At 41.0% G+C, this 18,212-nt stretch overlaps 18 non-coding genes across 18 annotated transcripts; 13 read left to right on the plus strand and 5 right to left on the minus strand.

Moving 5' to 3' along the window:
• Window positions 1–6,919: 6,919 nt before the first annotated feature.
• Window positions 6,920–6,992, plus strand: trnav-aac (transfer RNA valine (anticodon AAC)). The gene has a single exon. It is a non-coding gene; the product is annotated as a tRNA-Val (tRNA).
• Window positions 6,993–7,200: 208 nt separating this feature from the next.
• On the minus strand, window positions 7,201–7,273 carry trnav-aac (transfer RNA valine (anticodon AAC)). The gene has a single exon. It is a non-coding gene; the product is annotated as a tRNA-Val (tRNA).
• Window positions 7,274–7,640: 367 nt separating this feature from the next.
• On the plus strand, window positions 7,641–7,713 carry trnav-aac (transfer RNA valine (anticodon AAC)). The gene has a single exon. It is a non-coding gene; the product is annotated as a tRNA-Val (tRNA).
• A 225-nt stretch (window positions 7,714–7,938) lies between these two features.
• On the minus strand, window positions 7,939–8,011 carry trnav-aac (transfer RNA valine (anticodon AAC)). The gene has a single exon. It is a non-coding gene; the product is annotated as a tRNA-Val (tRNA).
• Window positions 8,012–8,561: 550 nt separating this feature from the next.
• On the plus strand, window positions 8,562–8,634 carry trnav-aac (transfer RNA valine (anticodon AAC)). The gene has a single exon. It is a non-coding gene; the product is annotated as a tRNA-Val (tRNA).
• Window positions 8,635–9,051: 417 nt separating this feature from the next.
• On the minus strand, window positions 9,052–9,124 carry trnav-aac (transfer RNA valine (anticodon AAC)). Its single transcript has one exon. It is a non-coding gene; the product is annotated as a tRNA-Val (tRNA).
• Window positions 9,125–9,499: 375 nt separating this feature from the next.
• On the minus strand, window positions 9,500–9,572 carry trnav-aac (transfer RNA valine (anticodon AAC)). The gene has a single exon. It is a non-coding gene; the product is annotated as a tRNA-Val (tRNA).
• Window positions 9,573–10,182: 610 nt separating this feature from the next.
• On the minus strand, window positions 10,183–10,255 carry trnav-aac (transfer RNA valine (anticodon AAC)). The gene has a single exon. It is a non-coding gene; the product is annotated as a tRNA-Val (tRNA).
• Window positions 10,256–10,790: 535 nt separating this feature from the next.
• Window positions 10,791–10,863, plus strand: trnav-aac (transfer RNA valine (anticodon AAC)). The gene has a single exon. It is a non-coding gene; the product is annotated as a tRNA-Val (tRNA).
• A 1,180-nt stretch (window positions 10,864–12,043) lies between these two features.
• Window positions 12,044–12,116, plus strand: trnav-aac (transfer RNA valine (anticodon AAC)). The gene has a single exon. It is a non-coding gene; the product is annotated as a tRNA-Val (tRNA).
• Window positions 12,117–12,621: 505 nt separating this feature from the next.
• On the plus strand, window positions 12,622–12,694 carry trnav-aac (transfer RNA valine (anticodon AAC)). The gene has a single exon. It is a non-coding gene; the product is annotated as a tRNA-Val (tRNA).
• Window positions 12,695–13,022: 328 nt separating this feature from the next.
• trnav-aac (transfer RNA valine (anticodon AAC)) lies at window positions 13,023–13,095 on the plus strand. The gene has a single exon. It is a non-coding gene; the product is annotated as a tRNA-Val (tRNA).
• Window positions 13,096–13,467: 372 nt separating this feature from the next.
• trnav-aac (transfer RNA valine (anticodon AAC)) lies at window positions 13,468–13,540 on the plus strand. Its single transcript has one exon. It is a non-coding gene; the product is annotated as a tRNA-Val (tRNA).
• Window positions 13,541–13,984: 444 nt separating this feature from the next.
• On the plus strand, window positions 13,985–14,057 carry trnav-uac (transfer RNA valine (anticodon UAC)). The gene has a single exon. It is a non-coding gene; the product is annotated as a tRNA-Val (tRNA).
• Window positions 14,058–14,702: 645 nt separating this feature from the next.
• trnav-aac (transfer RNA valine (anticodon AAC)) lies at window positions 14,703–14,775 on the plus strand. The gene has a single exon. It is a non-coding gene; the product is annotated as a tRNA-Val (tRNA).
• A 506-nt stretch (window positions 14,776–15,281) lies between these two features.
• trnav-aac (transfer RNA valine (anticodon AAC)) lies at window positions 15,282–15,354 on the plus strand. Its single transcript has one exon. It is a non-coding gene; the product is annotated as a tRNA-Val (tRNA).
• Window positions 15,355–15,725: 371 nt separating this feature from the next.
• trnav-aac (transfer RNA valine (anticodon AAC)) lies at window positions 15,726–15,798 on the plus strand. The gene has a single exon. It is a non-coding gene; the product is annotated as a tRNA-Val (tRNA).
• A 564-nt stretch (window positions 15,799–16,362) lies between these two features.
• Window positions 16,363–16,435, plus strand: trnav-uac (transfer RNA valine (anticodon UAC)). The gene has a single exon. It is a non-coding gene; the product is annotated as a tRNA-Val (tRNA).
• The last annotated feature ends 1,777 nt before the right edge of the window (window positions 16,436–18,212 follow it).

Raw genomic sequence — 18,212 nt, forward strand, 5'->3', positions numbered from 1 at the left:
CTCCTACCAAAGCACCTCCACCTCCACCTCCCTCCCTTCCGCCGCCCGGCATGACGTGGGATCACATCAAGGAACCGTGTTGCCGGGAGTAACGGGGATTGAGAGCGACGCGTTGGAATGCAACTCCAGTGGAGCCCCTTGAGAGCGTTTGAAGGAGGAAAAAGAAGAGGAGGAGGAGGAGGAGGGACTATTTCCACTTGGTGCCTCTCTCAAGTGTTTCACCCCAATACTCCTCTTTTTTTTTTTAACTCCATCATCCATCCTCTCTGCATCCTTTTTTTTTTTTTTTGCCCTTTTGCTTGACTTTTTTGCTGCTGTTTATTGGCCCTCCGTCAGGCTGTCCAGGCAGGCCGCCTGTTTGTCTGTTAGCAGTGTAAATGCCAGCTAAACAGACAGTGGCGAGGGCAAACACACACACACACACACACACACACACACACACACATATTCTCTGTCATCAGCAAAATGAAAGTGCTTTCTAGTGTTATTTGAATGAGACAGAAAAGATCCCTATTCAGCCCCCTTTGGCCGGCTTTTATGAACACACTCCCTCTCCTCTGTGCTGCTCACAAACGGGCGAGGTAGCTTTCCTGCTCAGGTAGGACCCCCCCTCTCTCTCTCTCTCTCTCTCTCTTTCCCTCGGTTGGGGCCCCCCCTTGCTCCCTCTTTTGTCACCCCCCCTCCTCCCGCTCTCTCTCTTTTTCGCTCTCTCAATAAGCACAGATGCGTAAAGGGGCGGTCAAACTCTCCACACATCCACCAGTGGCAGCAGCAGCAGAAGAGGCAGAGGAAGAAGAAGAAGAAGCGTCTCGTTGGGGGGAACAAGCGTGCAGGACGGCGCTGTGAGGCTCCAGGGCAGCGTGGAGGAACACGTGGACTCCCCGGGACCTTTCGGAGGCAAGGATGCAGGGAAGGAGTGTGCAGGGTGAGGCGTTCAAGGACCCCGACTTCTCAATGCATGGATGCTCCTCTCTTTTGTGTGTGTGTGTGTGTGTGTGTGTGTGTGTGTGTGTTTGTGTGTGTGTGTGTGTGTGTTCTCCTCCCTCTTTGCACGACTCTCAATTTTTAACTTGGTCTTTTGCTAATCGGCGGCGTGATTTGACACCTGCAGGATTGGATTTCCAATATTTCATATCTCATCAGCTTTTATGAATGCGTAATTAAGAAGCTTTTTCTATTTCTAATGTTTGTTTCCCAAACATAAATTACGGCTCACTTTTCTTCAAGTGCGCCTTTTTTGTAGGGATGTTCCAAAACGAGTACACACTTTTTTTTTTTTTTTAAATTGTTGTTGGCAAACATGTGCCACTCAAAGTCGCTCCTGGGAGAATTGGCCCCTCCCACATTTAGTAGCATGGAATCAAATACAGGTCCCGATAGTACTAAACTACATTTATTTAAGGTCGCGCAGGCACAGAAATTCACTACATTTCTTGAAAATGTTAAATTAATTTAAATGTGCATGGTTAACTATTAAAAATTACATATTTTTTTTTAAATATTCAAGGCATATGTTAATTTTTTTTGTGTTACACACTCTCAAAAATATTAGCAGTAAGAGTTATTGAAATTATTTAAAATAGAATAGAAAGTACTTTATTGATCCCTGGAATTCAGCACCACAATTCGCTCACAATAGACAATAATAATTAAAAAATAATATATTATCTGCGATGAGGTGGCGACTTGTCCAGGGTGAACCCCGCCTTCCGCCTGATTGCAGCCGAGCTTGGCACCAGCGACCCCAAAGGGAATAAGCAGTAGAAAAATGTATGGATATAACATATTTTATATATATAGTGTGAATGATGTCTGTCCATATGTGTTGGCCCCTGCAATGAGGTGGCGACTTGTCCAGGGAGTACCCCGCCTTCCGCCCGAATGCAGCTGAGACAGGCTCCAGCGACCCCAAAAGGGACAAGCGGTTGAAAAATGGATGGAGGGTATATATAATATAAGAATAATATAAATATATTATATATATATTCTACATTTAAGTGCGGTCAAGGATTTAAATGTGTATTTTGTAGCTATTTATGTGCAGGTATCACCGATACAAAAATATGTTTTCTCCTTGTGGCAAAAGTACACCCAAGTAGTGCACGTCCTTTCCCTCTGTGTGTTCCCAACTTCTGTATTTCATTTGTTTGCAGTCTCCTATCTATAGGTATGTGTGTGTGTGTGTGTGTGTGTGTGTGTGTGTGTGTGTGTGTGTGTGTGTGTGTGTGTGTGCTCATACAGTCCAGTCTTCCCAATGCCCAGTGCGCTGTATGGCTTTTTATTCCTATCTGACTCAACTGATGCTTCATATAGGGATGGAAGCCATGCACGGCGCTGGAAGCACAACGCACTGGAACACTGAATGCATCCCTTTCCCTCCTCTCACACACACACACACACACACACACACACACACACACACACACACACACACACACGACAGTCCCCTCGTAGGCGAACCACGACCGTGAGTTAGTCCGAAGCTGTTATTCAGTCCATCAGCTGACAGATGACTTTCTGAAGTACAAAATTGATATCGATCCCGGCGAAGAGGAGCAGAATTGGACTCTGATGAATCAAATCGATTTGGAACCCGAGAAGCACACCTCGTTTCAGGGGGACCTGTCGGCAAAATAACACGCCCGAGAACCATTTGGTCACAGTTATTGACCAGCCTGGTTGTTATTCAGAGTCCCTGGAGTGAGGAGAGACCCGTGTTCCAAACACACTTACACATAAGTTCAACTTTTCTATCCACATATGCAAGCACTAGTACTTCTGTCATAAAACCTACAGGACTTCAAAAGCTGTCACAATCTGATCCCAGGACCGACTATTTCTATTTCTCTTTTTTTTTGCTATGGGAAAAAGCAAAAAAAATCTGACGTCATCCTTAAAAGTTACATGCTGTTTTGTTTTCGGCTATTTCCACCCCTATGAAATGGACTTGTCCTGTCCCCAAGACCCTAAGCAGTGCTTTAAAATGGTACTGGTGTTAGGATTTGATCAAGTGGGGGTGACCCCAGCACGCAGAGACGGGATTCCAGGTAGAATTACAAAACAAGGAAAATGTAACATGTCCAAAAAGTGATGGGGCAGAAGTGCACACTATGAATAATCCAACACAAACAGGTCCCTTCTGAGGGCGCACTTGAGCATAACGAAAAGTCCAACACAAAATCCTTTTTACCTCAGGGAGGCTAGGAAGGAAACACAAAGGGGTGAGGAATTTCAGGAATAGGGGAAAAAAACAACGTACCAGGACTGACGAGGTGAAACAGGCGCCTACACCTGGGAGGAACAGGAGAGAATAACCGGCAGGACCCAGCTGTCGGTGACGAGTTTAAATACACCTGGGTAGGATTTGTTGCAGGTGTGCCTCGCTGCGGACTAATTAACTGAAGAAAGACACCGTATAAAAAAAGGAAAAGGCAGGGAAATGACAAAACACAACAACTGGAGGGACTTTAGTGTAGTGAATGATATTTATATAGCACTTTTCTCTAGTGACCCAAAGCGCTTTTACATAGTAAAACCCGATATCTAAGGTACATTTAAAGCAGTGTGGGTGGCACTGGGAGCAGGTGGGTAAAGTGTCTTGCCCAAGGACACAACAGCAGTGACTAGGATGGCGGAAGCGGGGATCGAACCTGGAACCCTCGAGTTGCTGGCACGACCACTCTGCCAACCGAGCTATACCGCCCCAATGGTCTCGTTTTACCTTCTTATTTGACACATTCATTAATTTGTTGACAAATTCAATAAAAATAAAATCATTATAAAAGAGGAGACAGATGAGGTGGTCCGGGCATCTGGTCAGGATGCCACCTGAACGCCTTCCTAGGGAGGTATTTAGGGCACGTCCGACCGGAAGACCCAGGACAGGTTGGGTAGACTATGTCTCCCAGCTGGCCTGAGAACGCCTCGGGATCGCTTGGGAGGAGCTGGACGAAGTGGTCGGGGAGAGGGACGCCTGGGCTTCCCTGCTTAGGCTGCTGCCCCGCGACCCGACCTCGGATAAGCAGAAGAAAATGGATTGATGGACATCATAAAAGTCTCCACTTGGAAAAAAACATTTTCATGAAATTTTTGTTTAATATTCATGATAAACTTCTTACTTATCTGATATGGTTTATTGCGTTGTTAGACCTATTTCCGTGTTTACATCCTTAATCGAATCAAAAAGTTGTGTCGGTGATGCAAATTGGTGGCAAGAATGTAAATATATTCACTTTGTCCTTTTTTTTTTTTTTTTTTTTAATTACCTGCAGTGAATAAACTTTTCGCCATTCAAACCAAAATGTTGTCCTTATTTCTCACCACACACATGAATAGTGCCATGTTGTTCTAGAACTGGGGTCACCAAAGCGGTGCCCGCGGGCACCAGGTCCCCAGTAAAGACCGGATGAGTCGCCCGCTGGCCTGTTCTAAAAATAGCTCTAATAGCAGCACTTACCAGTGAGCTGCCTCTATTTTTAAAATTGTATTTATTTACTAGCAAGCTGGTTTCGCTTTGCTTAACATTTTTAATTCTAAGAGAGACAAAACTCAAATAGAATTTGAAAATCCAAGAAAATATTTTAAAGACTTGGTCTTCACTTGTTTAAATAAATTCATTTAGTTTTTTACTTTGCTTCTTATAACTGTCAGAAAGACAATTTTAGAGAAAAAATACAACCTTAAAAATGATTTTAGGATTTTTAAACACATATACCTTTTTACCTTTTAAATTCCTTCCACTTCTTTCTTTCCTGACAATTTCAAGTAAATTTATTTGTTTTATTGTAAAGAATAATAAATAAATTGTATTCAATTCTTCATTTTAGCTTCTGTTTTTTTCGACAAAGAATATTTGTGAAATATTTCTTCAAACTTATTATGATTAAAATACAAGAAAATGATTCTGGCAAATTTGGAAAATCTGTAGAATCAAATTTAAATATTATTTCAAAGTCTTTTGAATTTCTCTAGAAATGTTTATTCTGGAAAATCTAGAAGAAATAATGATTTGTCTTTGTTAGAAATATAGCTTGGTTCAATTTGTTATATATTCTAAGAAAGTGCAGATTGGATTTTAACCTATTTAAAACATGTCAGCAACATTCTAAAATTAATCTTAATCAGGAAAAAATACTAATGATATTCCATAAATTATTTTTTTAATTTTTTCAAAAAGATTCGAATTAGCTAGTTTTTCGCTTCTTTTTTTTGGGTTGAATTTAGAATTTTAAAGAGTCAAAATTGAAGATAAACCATGTTTAAAATTGTAATTTCATTTTTTTCCCCGTTTTCTCCTCTTTTAAACTGTTCAATTAAGTGTTTTTTTTTTTCATCATTTATTCTCTACAAAAAACCTTCCGTAAATACCCATTTTTTTACATACCATATTTCTTTGAATTGCCGCAGGGCATATAGTATGCGCCTGCCTTGAATTACCGCCTGGTCAAACTCGTGACATCACGAGTGACACTTCCCCTGTCATCATTTTCAAAATGGAGGAGGCTGATTTCAATACCGGTCATTTGAAATCGCATAAAGGGGAGAAGATTAAGAGCTATTCAGTAGGATTTAAGGTCCAAGCTTACATCACACTCAAATTGTTACTGCATGCCTTTGGTAAGTGCCGGAGTGAGAAGAAGTTTTTAATTAATTAGCGCATGCTTACTTTTACCGCATGCCTTTGGTAAGCGCAGGAGTGAGAAGAGGTTTTAAATTAATTAGCGCCCCGGCGCCAATTCAAGGAAATACGGTATATATAGATTTATTTTAAAGGTAAATTGAGCAAATTGGCTATTTCTGGCAATTTATTGAAGTGTGTATCAAACTGGTAGCCCTTCGCATTAATCAGTACCCAAGAAGTAGCTCTTGGTTTCAAAAAGGTTGCTGAACCTGAAGCTTGATAACGTTGCCTGTCCTCTAGCGCCACCCTCTGGAGGAATCGGGATCAATCTATATCTACTGACTGACAGGTCGCAGTTTTTTTTTTAAATATATTTACTATTTTTTTATATGTATTTTATTTATGTGCGAGTTTTTAAACCAAAACGCAATTATCACGCATTTAGTAAAAGTTGTTATGGTCAGCCACGCTGTTGTCTTTATTATCATCCGGGAACTTACAGGAACATAATACATGTTTTGACTGGCTACTTACGTGTTCCCTTTTACTAGCTGGGCTCAAGATAGTAGTTAGTGTATTATAATGTAACACATTATAAAATATGATAGACATTAAATATGTAAAAGTACAACGTATACGCCAGTAAAAAGTCGGTAGCCAGGGCCAATGAGGGAGGGGTGAGTGTGATGTCACTTCCGGGACTTTTCTTCGCTTTTTTTTAATTTATTTTTTTTATTTTTTTAACGTTTTTTTTTTAATTATTATTTTTAACGTTTACCGCATAGTAAATAGTCAAAAAGTGCAAGTACAAACATTTCCGATAAAACAACAACTTCCGGATTTTTAGCTCCTTAATGATTTCTCGTCTTTGTTATACCGCCTAAACTCAAAACATATGAAAATAAAATGTTCCCATTACAGTGAAAAAAAAAAGACCGTAAAACTTTTACCTTTTTCAAAAAGTTCCTTGTCAAAATGTACTTGTAGAAACATTTCCGGTAAAACAATAACTTCCGGAATGTTCGTTTTTTGTTTTTTTTAATGTTTATTTATAAATTTCAACAATTACTAACAATAAGTCAAAGAACAATATAAAACATTATAAAACATTATGAAAACAGTAAAAAAAAAACAGCGCCAGGGTCTTTTTTTCGTCTATCCGTTGGAAAATCGTGGCTGTGACGTCACCTGGTGTCTTGGAGCGGACACCCAACGTTTCTGTAATAAGTTATATTTAGTTTATGAAGCTAGATGACGAACTAACTGTTTTTGTAGAACATTTTATGGGACTAGCTTTCAGTTTCCATAGTGTAGTGGTTATCACGTTCGCCTAACACGCGAAAGGTCCCCGGTTCGAGACCGGGTGGAAACAAGTTTATTTTAACACACAATATAATTGATTAACTTGGACCCCGACTTAAACAAGTTGAAAAACTTATTGGGGTGTTACCATTTAGTGGTCAATTGTACAGAATATGTACTGTACTGTGCAATCTACTAATAAAAGTTTCAATTAATCATTAACCAAGATTAGTGCCGCATTACTTTGTGAACTGCTTTTTTTTGTCACATAATAATAGTGTTTCCACCCGGTCTCGAACCGGGGACCTTTCGCGTGTTAGGCGAATGTGATAACCACTACACTATGGAAACTGACTGTTAAGCTGACTTTATATCCATCCATCCATCCATCTCATGGGATCTACTAATCAAAGTATCAATCATTAACACAGAATAGTCACACATTATTTATTGCACTGTTTTGTTTTGTCCATCCATCCATCCATTTCCTACCGCTTATTCCCTTGTAGCCTATCTCAGCTACAATCGGGCGGAAGGCGGTAAATATCCTGGACTGTCTATCTGTGTTGGCCCTGTGGTAAGGTGGCGACTTGTCAAGTGAGTACCCCGCCTTCCACCAGGATGTTGCTGAGATAGGCTCCAGCAAACCCCGTGGCCCCAAAAGGGAAAAGCGGTAGAAAATGACTGGATGGATGGATATAAAGTCTATAAAACATGAGTTTCCATAGTGTAGTGGTTATCACATTCGCCTAACATGTGAAAGGTCCCTGGTTCGAGACTGGGTGGAAATAAATGTATTTTTCTTTCATACCAATACACGCAATATAATTGATTAACGTGGACCCCGACTTAAACAAGTTGAAAAACTTATTGGGGTGTTACCATTTAGTGGTCAATTGTACAGAATATGTACTGTACTGTGCAATCTACTAATAAAAGTTTCAATCAATCAATCATTAACACAGAATAGTCACACATTATTTTGTGCACTGTTTTGTTTTGTCACATAATGTTAATGTTTCCACCCGGTCTCGAACCAGGGACCTTTCGCGTGTTAGGCGAATGTGATAACCACTACACTATGGAAACTGACCTTAGACCTGACTTTATATCCATCCATCCATTTTCTACCGCTTGTCCCTTAGTTGGGGTCACGAAAGGCAGAGTACACCCTGGACAAGTCGCCACCTCATCACAGGGCCAACACAGATAGACAGACAACATTCACACTCACATTCACACACTAGGGACCATTTAGTGTTGCCAATCAACCTATCCCCAATCAACCTGTCCCCAATCAAAGTTTATATTGATTGATTGATTGAAACTTTTATTAGTAGATTGCACAGTACAGTACATATTCTGTAGAATAGACCACTAAATGGTAACACCCCAATAAGTTTTTCAACTTGTTAAACATGAATGAACTTTAATTGGGGACAGGTTGATTGTTGACAGTGTGAATGTTGTCTGTCTATCTGTGTTGGCCCTGTGATGAGGTGGCGACTTGTCCTGGGTGTACCCCGCCTTCCAGCCTGCAGCTGAGAAAGGCTCCAGCACCCCCCGCGGCCCCAAATAAGGGACAAGCGGTAGGAAATGGATGGATGGACGGATGGATATAAAGTCAGCTTACCAGTCAGTTTCCATAGTGTAGTGGTTATCACGTTCGCCTAACACGCGAAAGGTCCCCGGTTCGAGACCGGGTGGAAACAATATTATCATGTGACAAAAAAAAAAATAATGGGGGACTTATCTTGGTTAATGATTAATTGAATCTTTTATTAGTAGATTGCACAGTACAGTACATATTGTACGGATTTTAGCGATATTACGGAGATGAAAGAAGGCCGTTTTAGTAACGCTTTTAATGTGTGCCTCAAAGGAGAGAGTTGGGTCGAAGATAATACCCAGATTATTTACCGTGTCGCCTTGTTTAATTGTTTGGTTGTCAAATGTTAGAGTTGTATTATTAAATAGAGGTCGGTGTCTAGCAGGACCGATAATCAGCATTTCCGTTTTTTTGGCATTAAGTTGCAAAAAGTTAGCGGACACTCATTGTCCGGCGTGTTTTTCAACTTGTTTAAGTCGGGGTCCACGTTAATCAATTATATTGCGTGTTAAAACAAAATTGTTTCCACCCGGTCTCGAACCGGGGACCTTTCGCGTGTTAGGCGAACGTGATAACCACTACACTATGGAAACTGACAAACATCAGATTCTATGATTAGAAGTCTACATATTGGCTCTGTAGATGGCCTGAGAGTCAAAATGTTATTTGGACTCGGACTTAGAGGTGCTGATTCTCATTCCGGTCGCTTCACACTCGGCTGCAAACCTATCCAGTGAGAGCTGAAGATCCTGGCAAGGTGGACAGGACCACGTGTTACCATTTAGTGGTCAATTGTACCGAATATCTTCTGTACTGTACAATCTATCAACAAAAGTCTCAATCATCCATCCATCCATTTTCTACCGCTTATTCCCTTTTGGGGTCGCGGGGGGTGCTGGCGCCTATCTCAGCCAATCAATCATTAAACATTATTTTGTGCACTGTTTTGTTTTATTACAAAATATTAATGTTTCCATCCGGTCTCGAACCAGGGACTTTTTGCGTGTTAGGTAAACGTGATAACCACTACACTATGGAAACTGACTATTCAGATGACTTCATATCGATTCATCTTTTCTTCCATTTTTACCACTTGTCCCTTATTTGGGGTTGCGGGGGATTGCTGGAGCCTATTTCATTTGCTATTGGGCGGAAGGCGGTATACACCCTGGATAAGTCACCACCTCATCACAGGGCCAACACAGATAGACAACATTCACACTGTCCCCAATCAAAGCTTATTCATTTTTACCATTAATTGATTAGTTGAAAAACTTATTGGGGTGTTACCATTTAGTGGTCAATTGTACAGAATATGTACTGTACTCCATCCATTTTCTACCGCTTATTCCCTTTCGGGGTTGCGGGGGGCGCTGGCGCCTATCTCAGCTACAATCGGGCGGAAGGCGGGGTACACCCTGGACAAGTCGCCACCTCATCGCAGGGCCAACACAGATAGACAGACAACATTCACACTGTCAACAATCAACCTATAACCCAATCAAAGTTCATTCATGTTCACCAAGTTGAAAAACTTATTGGGGTGTTACCATTTAGTGGTCAATTGTACGGAATATTAATCAATCAATCATTAACACAGAATAGTCCCACATTATTTTGTGCACTGTTTTGTTTTGTCCCAAAACGTTAATGTTTCCACCCGGTCTCGAACCGGGGACCTTTCGCGTGTTAAGCGAATGTGATAACCACTACACTATGGAAAATGGTCTTTGAACTGACTTTATATCCATCCATCCATTTTCTACCGCTTGTCCCTTAGTTGGGGTCACGGAAGGCAGAGTACACCCTGGACAAGTGGCCACCTCATCACAGGGCCAACACAGATAGACAGACAACATTCACACTCACATTCACACACTAGGGACCATTTAGTGTTGCCAATCAACCTATCCCCAATCAAAGTTTATTTTGATTGATTGATTGAAACTTTTATTAGTAGATTGCACAGTACAGTACATATTCTGTACAATTGACCACTAAATGGTAACACCCCAATAAGTTTTTCAACTTGGTGAACATGAATGAACTTTGATTGGGTTATAGGTTGATTGTTGACAGTGTGAATGTTGTCTGTCTATCTGTGTTGGCCCTGTGATGAGGTGGCGACTTGTCCAGGGTGTACTCCGCCTTTTGCCCGAATGCAGCTGAGATAGGCTCCAGCGCCCCCCGCGACCCTAAATAAGGGACAAGTGGTAGGAGATGGATGGGTGGATGGATATAAAGTCAGCTCAACAGTCAGTTTCCATAGTGTAGTGGTTATCACGTTCGCCTAACACGCGAAAGGTCCCCGGTTCGAGACCGGGTGGAAACAATATTATCATGTGACAAAAAAAAAATAATGGGGGACTTATCTTGGTTAATGATTAATTGAATCTTTTATTAGTAGATTGCACAGTACAGTACATATTGTACGAATTTTAGCGATATTACGGAGATGAAAGAAGGCCGTTTTAGTAACGCTTTTAATGTGTGACACAAAGGAGAGAGTTGGGTCGAAGATAATACCCAGATTATTTACCGTGTCGCCTTGTTTAATTGTTTGGTTGTCAAATGTTAGAGTTGTATTATTAAATAGAGGTCGGTGTCTAGCAGGACCGATAATCAGCATTTCCGTTTTTTGGGCATTAAGTTGCAAAAAGTTAGCGGACATCCATTGTTTAATTTCATTAAGACACGCTTCCAGCTGACTACAGTCCGGCGTGTTGGTCAGCTTTAGGGGCATGTTGGGTGTCACAGATAGACAGTCCAGGATGTTTACCGCCTTCCGCCCGATTGTAGCTGAGATAGGCACCAGCGCCCCCCACGACCCCAAAGGGAATAAGAGATAGACAATGGATGGATGGATGGACAAAGTGAAACAGTGCAATAAATAATGTGTGACTATTCTGTGTTAATGATTGATTGATTGATACTTTTATTAGTAGATTGCACAGTACAGTACATATTCTGTACAATTGACCACTAAATTTTAACACCCCAATAAGTTTTTCAACTTGTTTAAGTCGGGGTCCACGTTAATCAATTCATGGTAAATGTGTTATGTGTAGCAACACCTTCTACTTTTACGGATAACAAAACGGTTTGTAGCGCTATCATTTTTGTTGGATTGTGCCGTCAGGGAATTGAACTCTGAGGGGATTGAGACTTTTATTAGTAAATTAGTACATATTCCGTACAATTGACCACTAAATGGTAAGACCCGAATAAGTTTTTCAACTTCTTTAAGTCGGGTCCACGTGAATCAATTCATGGTAAACATGAATAAACTTTGATTGGGGATAGGTTGATTGGCAACACTAAATGGTCCCTAGTGTGTGAATGTGAGTGTGAATGTTGTCTGTCTATCTGTGTTGGCCCTGTGATGAGGTGGCCACTTGTCCAGGATGTAAATCGCCTGGACACCCGAATGCAGCCGCGACCCCAAATAAGGGACAAGGGGTAGAAATGGATGGATCAATGGATGGATGGATATAAAACCAGCATAACAGTCAGTTTCCATAGTGTAGTGGTTCTCACGTTCGCCTAACACGAGAAAGGTCCCTGGTTCGAGACCGGGTGGGAACATTAACATTATGTGACAAAACTAAACAGTGCACTAAATAATGTGGGACTTTTTTCAGTTAATGATTGATGAGATGAAAATTATATTAATAGATTGCACAGTAAATAAATAAATAAATGGGTTGTACTTGTATAGCGCTTTTCTACCTTCAAGGTACTCAAAGCGCTTTGACACTACTTCCACATTTACCCATTCACACACACATTCACACACTGATGGAGGGAGCTGCCATGCAAGGCGCTAACCAGCACCCATCAGGAGACACTTGTGATTAAGGGCTGTGTAAATAAACGTTGATTGGCAACACTAAATTGGCCCTAGTGGGGGAATGTTGTCTTTCTATCTGTGTTGGCCCTGTGATGAGGTGGTGACTTATCCAGGGTGTATACCGCCTTCCGCCCAATAGCAAATGAAATAGGCTCCAGCAATCCCCGGCAACCCCAAATAAGGGACAAGTGGTACAAATGGAAGAAAAGATGAATCGATATGAAGTCATCTGAATAGTCAGTTTCCATAGTGTAGTGGTTATCACGTTTGCCTAACACACAAAAGGTCCCTGGTTCGAGACCGGTTGGAAACATCAACATTTTGTAATAAAACAAAACAGTGCACAAAACAATGTTTATTGATTGATTGATTGAGACTTTTATTGGTAGATTGTACAGTACAGAAGATATTCGGTACAATTGACCACTAAATGGTAACACGTGGTCCTGTCCACCTGGCCAGGATCTTCAGCTCTCACTGGATAGGTTTGCAGCCGAGTGTGAAGCGACTGGAATGAGAATCAGCACCTCCAAGTCCGAGTCCAAATAACATTTTGACTCTCAGGCCATCTACAGAGCCAATATGTAGACTTCTAATCATAGAATATGTACACTTCTAATCATAGAATCTGATGTTTGTCAGTTTCCATAGTGTAGTGGTTATCACGTTCGCCTAACACGCGAAAGGTCCCCGGTTCGAGACTGGGTGGAAACAATTTTGTTTTAACACGCAATATAATTGATTAACGTGGACCCCGACTTAAACAAGTTGAAAAACTTATTGGGGTGTTACCATTTAGTGGTCAATTGTACAGAATATGTACTGTACTGTGCAATCTACTAATAAAAGTTTCAATCAATCAATCATTAACACAGAATAGTCACACATTATTTATTGCACTGTTTCGCTTTGTCCATCCATCCATCCATGTTCTACCGCTTATTCCCTTTGGGATCGCAGGGGGGCGCTGGTGCCTATCTCAGCTACAATCGGGTGGAAGGCGGTAAACATCCTGGACTGTCTATCTGTGTTGGCCCTGTGATAAGGTGGTGACTTGTCAAGTGAATAAGGGACAAGAAATCGTTAGTTTCCATAGTGTAGTGGTTATCACATTCGCTTAACACGTGAAAGGTCCCCGGTTCGAGACCGGGTGGAAACATTAACATTTTGTGACAAAACAGTGCACTAAATAATGTGGGACTAATCTCGGCTATTAATTGAAACTTTTATTAGTAGATTGCACAGTACAGTACATATTCTGTACAATTGACCACTAAATGGTAACACCCCAATAAGTTTTTCAACTTGTTTAAGTCGGGGTCCACGTTAATCAATTCATGGTAAACATGAATAAACTTTGATTGGGGATAGGTTGATTGGCAACACTAAATGGTCCCTAGTGTGTGAGTGTGAGTGTGAATGTTGTCTGTCTATCTGTGTTGGCCCTGTGATGAGAAGGCGACTTGTCCAGGGTGTACTCCGCCTTCCGCCCAAATGCAGCTGAGATAGGCCCCAGCACCCCCCCATGATCCCAAATAAGGGACAAACGGTAGTAAATGGATGGATGAATGGATGAATGGATATGAAGTTGACTCAGCAGTCAGTTTCCATAGTGTAGTGGTTATCACGTTCGCCTTACACGCGAAAGGTCCCCGGTTCGAGACTGGGTGGAAGCACTAGTATTATGTGACAAAAAAATAAAATAATGCGGGACTAATCTTGGTTAATGATTAATTGAAACTTTTATTAGTAGATTGCACAGTACAGTACATATTCCATACAATTGACCACTAAATGGTAACACCCCAATAAGTTTTTCAACTTGTTTAAGTCGGGGTCCACGTTAATCAATTCATGGTAAATGTGTTATGTGTAGCAACACCTTCTACTTTTACGGATAACAAAACGGTTTGTAGCGCAATCATTTTTGTTGGATTGTGCCGTCAGGGAATTGAACTCTGAGGGGATTGAGACTTTTATTAGTAAATTAGTACATATTCCGTACAATTGACCACTAAATGGTAACACCCCAATAAGTTTTTCAACTTCTTTAAGTCGGGGTCCACGTGAATCAATTCATGGTAAACATGAATAAACTTTGATTGGGGATAGGTTGATTGGCAACACTAAATGGTCCCTAGTGTGTGAATGTGAGTGTGAATGTTGTCTGTCTATCTGTGTTGGCCCTGTGATGAGGTGGCGACTTGTCCAGGATGTAAATCGCCTGGACACCCGAATGCAGCCGCGACCCCAAATAAGGGACAAGCGGTAGAAATGGATGGATCAATGGATGGATGGATATAAAATCAGCATAACAGGCAGTTTCCATAGTGTAGTGGTTCTCACGTTCGCCTAACACGCGAAAGGTCCCCGGTTCGAGACCGGGTGGTAACATCAACGTTTTGGGACAAAACTAAACAGTGCACTAAATAATGTGGGACTGTTTTCAGTTAATGATTGATGAGATGAAAATTATATTAATAGATTGCACAGTAAATAAATAAATAAATGGGTTGTACTCGTATAGTGCTTTTCTACCTTCAAGGTACTCAAAGCGCTTTGACACTACTTCCACATTTACACATTCACACACACATTCACACACTGATGGAGGGAGCTGCCATGCAAGGCGCTAACCAGCACCCATCAGGAGACACTTGTGATTAAGGGCTGTGTAAATAAACGTTGATTGGCAACACTAAATTGGTTCTAGTGGGGGAATGTTGTCTTTCTATATGTGTTGGCCCTGTGATGAGGTGGTGACTTATCCAGGGTGTATACCGCCTTCCGCCCAATAGCAAATGAAATAGGCTCCAGCAATCCCCCCGCAACCCCAAATAAGGGACAAGTGGTACAAATGGAAGAGAGGATGAAAAGATATAAAGTCAGCTCAACAGTCAGTTTCCATAGTGTAGTGGTTATCACGTTCGCCTAACACGCGAAAGGTCCCTGGTTCGAGACCGGGTGGAAACAAGTTTATTTTAACACGCAATATAATTGATTAACGTGGACCCCGACTTAAACAGGTTGAAAAACTTATTGGGGTGTTACCATTTAGTGGTCAATTGTACAGAATATGTACTGTACTGTGCAATCTACTAATAAAAGTTTCAATCAATCAAGAATTAACACAGAATAGTCACACATTACTTATTGCACAGTTTCGCTTTGTCCATCCATCCATCCATTTTCAACCGCTTATTCCCTTTGGGATCGCGGGGGGCGCTGGTGCCTATCTCAGCTACAATCGGGCGGAAGGCGGTAAATATCCTGGACTGTCTATCTGTGTTGGCCCTGTGATAAGGTGGCGACTTGTCAAGTGAATAAGGGACAAGAAATAGTCAGTTTCCATAGTGTAGTGGTTATCACGTTCGCCTAACACGCGAAAGGTCCCTGGTTCGAGACCGGGTGGAAACAACAACTTTATGTGACAAAAGAGCGCACTAAATAATGTGGGACTGTTCTCCGTTATTGATTGAAACTTTTATTAGTAGATTGCACAGTACAGTACATATTCTGTACAATTGACCACTAAATGGTAAAACCCCAATAAATTTTTCAACTTGTTTAAGTCGGGGTCCATCCATCCATCCATCCATTTCTACCGCTTATTCCCTTTTGGGGTCGCGGGGGGCGCTGGCGCCTATCTCAACTACAATCAGGCGGAAGGCGCCGTACACCCTGGACAAGTCGCCACCTCATCGCAGCCATGTTAATCAATTCATGGTAAACATGAATAAACTTTGATTGGGGATAGGTTGATTGGCAACACTAAATGGTCCCTAGTGTGTGAATGTGAGTGTGAATGTTGTCTGTCTATCTGTGTTGGCCCTCTGATGAGGTGGCGACTTGTCCAGGGTGTAGCCCGCCTTCCACCCAAATGCAGCTGCGATAGGCTCCAGCACCCCCCCATGATCCCAAATAAGGGAAAAACGGTAGAAAATGGATGGATGAATGGATATGAAGTTGGTTTAGCAGTCAGTTTCCATAGTGTAGTGGTTATCACGTTCGCCTTACACGCGAAAGGTCCCCGGTTCGAGACCGGGTGGAAACAACAATACTTTACATACCGCAATATAATTTCAGTTTTTTTTTATGTTTAACAACATCTCAGAGCTTTACTTGAGCTAAAGCAATTTTTTACGCAATTATTTTGGCAGATTGTGCCATCAGTGAAAAATCCAACAAACATTTGTATGCACATATCCATCCATCCATTTTCTACCGCTTATTCCCTTTTGGGGTCGCGGGGGGCGCTGGCGCCTATCTCAGCTACAATCGGGCGGAAGGCGGGGTACACCCTGGACAAGTCGCCACCTCATCGCAGGGCTATGCACATATCAGTATGTGCAATTGTATTATGGAGTGGATTAAGCAAATACATCCAACAATGTACTATTATGATTCAGTGTAAGAAAATGTTTAAGTGTTTACAAAGTTCTAGGAAGAAAAATGATGATAATTATTGAAAATAAGACATTATTCATCTCATTAAGTGAATCATAACTGACCTAACCATTTATTAATACAATTGTTGTATCTAGGAAATTCTGTTACAAATATTAGTTGGAAAATGACCAAAATTCAATGGTCAGATCAACGTCAGAAGCCAACATTAATTTGACGTCAAAAAGCATGTTTTTCAACGTTATGTTTGAGTTGCTCAACATCAGGAACTAATTCAACAAGTTCTCAACACTGTTTTAATGTCTTGTGCCTGCTGGGATGGCTCCATCTGTTGCAGACCTGGGCAAATTAATTAAATTGCGGCCCGTTAAGCTTTTCAATCCGTCCCGCCGGACATTCCCAAAAAAAAAAGCTGCCATTATGATGTGCAGTCATGTTTTCAAATTACCGTAAGTCTTGAACTATACAAAGTATTTCGATGGTTGGAATTTGCGCTTATGGATGATATACCAGTTACTATGTAATCTAATTAGTTACTTTGGTCATCTAATTAGTTACTATGGTCATCTACGTCACAGCAGCTCAGACGAGGTACCAAGCAGTGTGGGCGGGAAGCGTTTCCACGGACGAGGAAGGAGCTTTTCACAACAAAGTTCTAAAGATTAGTGATATATCGCATTGTAGGTGGGTTTATTTTGTACCCTTCGCGTTCATATTTCACTGTTTGTTGCATTTTTGTTGCGTTTCACTTGATTGTAAAATATGTCGATCGAAAGGGGGGTGTGACGTTCACATTTTGTCAATATTCAGTGTTTTATCGTTCATAGAAAAATGTAAAATTCCATTGCGTTTTTTTAAGGCGGTCTGTCATTTTTTAGCATTCAATCAGACATTATCGTGAAATTTTCTAATAGTGTTCCTAAAAATAGATATACCGGCCCCCAGACACATTTTTTATCTCTAAATGTGGCCCCCGAGTCAAAATAATTGCCCAGGCCTGATCTATTGGAATACTTCAAATAATAACTTTGGCTACTGTTCATACTGTGGGTTATGTTACAGTGGCCATAAAATATTAAATATATCTGTTAAATAAAACCTCTGCCTTATTTTTTATGAATATGTAGGCCTACTAAGCCACTGTATTTTAATGTTGGTCATTATTGTGGTACTTGGAGAGCCAAGTGTTTTCTGAGCGGGTACTTCATGAAAAAGTTTTATCAACTTACTTTACCATGAATTGATTAACCTGGAGCCCGGCTTAAACGAGTTGAAAAACTTATTCGGGTGTTACCATTTAGTGGTCAATTGTTCGGAATATGTACTGTACTGTGCAATCTACTCATAAAAGTTAAAATCAATCAATCATTCAATCAATCAATCAATCAAACCTCAGATCTATCTGAGGTTTTTCAACTTGTATG

The sequence above is a fragment of the Nerophis ophidion genome, linkage group LG06, assembly GCF_033978795.1.
Source record: "Nerophis ophidion isolate RoL-2023_Sa linkage group LG06, RoL_Noph_v1.0, whole genome shotgun sequence".
Classification (NCBI taxonomy): domain Eukaryota; kingdom Metazoa; phylum Chordata; class Actinopteri; order Syngnathiformes; family Syngnathidae; genus Nerophis; species Nerophis ophidion.